A 2,500-nucleotide genomic window follows, 5' to 3' on the forward strand; every position below is an offset into this window, starting at 1 on the left:
CCGGGGTAGACCTGATGTCCGGGGCCTCCGGGGTAGACCAGTTGTCCCGGGCCCCTGGGGTAGACCTGTTGTCCCAGGCTCCTTGGGGTAGACCTGATGTCCCGGGCCACCGGGGTAGACCTGATGTCCGGGGCCTCCGGGGTAGACCTGATGTCCGGGGCCTCCGGGGTAGACCAGTTGTCCCGGGCCCCTGGGGTAGACCTGTTGTCCCAGGCTCCTTGGGGTAGACCTGTTGTCCCGGGCCACCGGGGTAGACCTGATGTCCGGGGCCTCCGGGGTAGACCTGATGTCCGGGGCCTCCGGGGTAGACCAGTTGTCCCGGGCCCCTGGGGTAGACCTGTTGTCCCAGGCTCCTTGGGGTAGACCTGATGTCCCGGGCCACCGGGGTAGACCTGATGTCCGGGGCCTCCGGGGTAGACCTGATGTCCGGGGCCTCCGGGGTAGACCAGTTGTCCCGGGCCCCTGGGGTAGACCTGTTGTCCCAGGCTCCTTGGGGTAGACCTGTTGTCCCGGGCCGCCGGGGTAGACTTGATGTCCTAGGCTTCGGGGTAGACCTGTTGTCCCAGGCCCCTTGGGGTAGACCTGATGTCCCGGGCCACCGGGGTAGACCTGATGTCCGGGGCCTCCGGGGTAGACCAGTTGTCCCGGGCCCCTGGGGTAGACCTGTTGTCCCAGGCTCCTTGGGGTAGACCTGATGTCCTAGGCTTCGGGGTAGACCTGATGGCCGAGGCCCCTTGGGTAGACCTGTTGTCCCAGGCCCCTTGGGGTAGACCTGATGTCCCGGGCCACCGGGGTAGACCTGATGTCCGGGGCCTCCGGGGTAGACCTGATGTCCGGGGCCTCCGGGGTAGACCAATTGTCCCGGGCCCCTGGGGTAGACCTGTTGTCCCAGGCTCCTTGGGGTAGACCTGATGTCCTAGGCTTCGGGGTAGACCTGATGGCCGAGGCCCCTTGGGTAGACCTGTTGTCCCAGGCCCCTTGGGGTAGACCTGTTGTCCCGGGCCGCCGGGGTAGACCTGTTGTCCCGGGCCTCCGGGGTAGACCTGTTGTCCCGGGCAGCCGGGGTAGACCTGTTGTCCCAGGCCTTCAGGGTAGACCTGTTGTCCCGGGCCTCCGGGGTAGACCTGTTGTCCGGGCCGCCGGGCTAGACCTGTTGTCCCGGGCCTTCAGGGTAGACCTGTTGTCCCGGGCCGCCGGGGTAGACCTGTTGTCCTAGGCTTCGGGGTAGACCTGTTGTCCCGGACCGCCGGGGTAGACCTGTTGTCCCGGGCCGCCGGGGTAGACCTGATGGCCGAGGCCCCTAGGGTAGACCTGTTGTCCCGGGCCTCCGGGGTAGACCTGTTGTCCTAGGCTTCGGGGTAGACCTGATGTCCTAGGCTTCGGGGTAGACCTGATGGCCGAGGCCCCTTGGGTAGACCTGTTGTCCCAGGCCCCTTGGGGTAGACCTGTTGTCCCGGGCCGCCGGGGTAGACTTGATGTCCTAGGCTTCGGGGTAGACCTGTTGTCCAGGCCCCTTGGGGTAGACCTGATGTCCTAGGCTTCGGGGTAGACCTGATGTCTTAGGCTTCCGGGGTAGACCTGTTGTCCCGGGCCTCCGGGGTAGACCTGTTGTCCCAGGCTTCGGGGTAGGCCTGATGGCCGAGGCCCCTAGGGTAGACCTGTTGTCCCGGGCCGCCGGGCTAGACCTGTTGTCCCGGGCCTCCGGGGTAGACCTGTTGTCCCAGGCCCCTTGGGGTAGACCTGATGTCCTAGGCTTCGGGGTAGACCTGATGGCCGAGGCCCCTAGGGTAGACCTGGCCTTGGCCTACGGCAGCCTGGGCCTCCGGGGTAGACCTGACAGCCGAGGCCCGGGGTAGACCTGTTGTCCTAGGCTTCGGGGTAGACCTGTTGTCCTAGGCTTCGGGGTAGACCTGTTGTCCCGGGCCTCCGGGGTAGACCTGTTGTCCCGGGCCTCCGGGGTAGACCTGTTGTCCCGCGCCGCCGGGGTAGACCTGTTGTCCCCAGGCCCCTTGGGTAGACCTGTTGTCCCGGGCCCCTTGGGGTAGACCTGTTGTCCCGGGCCGCCGGGGTAGACCTGATGTCCTGCGCTTCCGGGGTAGACCTGATAGCCCAGGCCCCTTGGGGTAGACCTTTTGTCCCAGGCCCTGGGGGTAGACCTGTTGTCCCCGGGCGGGCCCTCGCCTACGGCAGCCCGGCCCCTTGGCTAGACCTGTTGTCCCAGGCCCCTAGGGTAGACCTGTTGTCCCAGGCTCTTGGCTAGACCTGTTGTCCCGGGCCGGCCTTGGCCTACGGCAGCCTAGCAAGCGGCAAAAGGATGCAGACAGCGCCGGGGAGGCTGATGGGGGAGGGCGGGGCGCCCCCAACCGCCCATGGCCGGCTGCGCTTGCCACAGAGCGGGCAGGGCCAGGGGCCGGGGCAGGGCCAGGGAGAGAGGGCACGCCAGAGCGTGAATGCCTATGGGCGGGCCGGCGGGCGGCTGCGCGCGCGCGGGTGGCAGGGG

This window comes from Agelaius phoeniceus, unplaced genomic scaffold, assembly GCF_051311805.1.
Source record: "Agelaius phoeniceus isolate bAgePho1 unplaced genomic scaffold, bAgePho1.hap1 Scaffold_263, whole genome shotgun sequence".
In the NCBI taxonomy this organism is placed as follows: Eukaryota; Metazoa; Chordata; class Aves; order Passeriformes; family Icteridae; genus Agelaius; species Agelaius phoeniceus.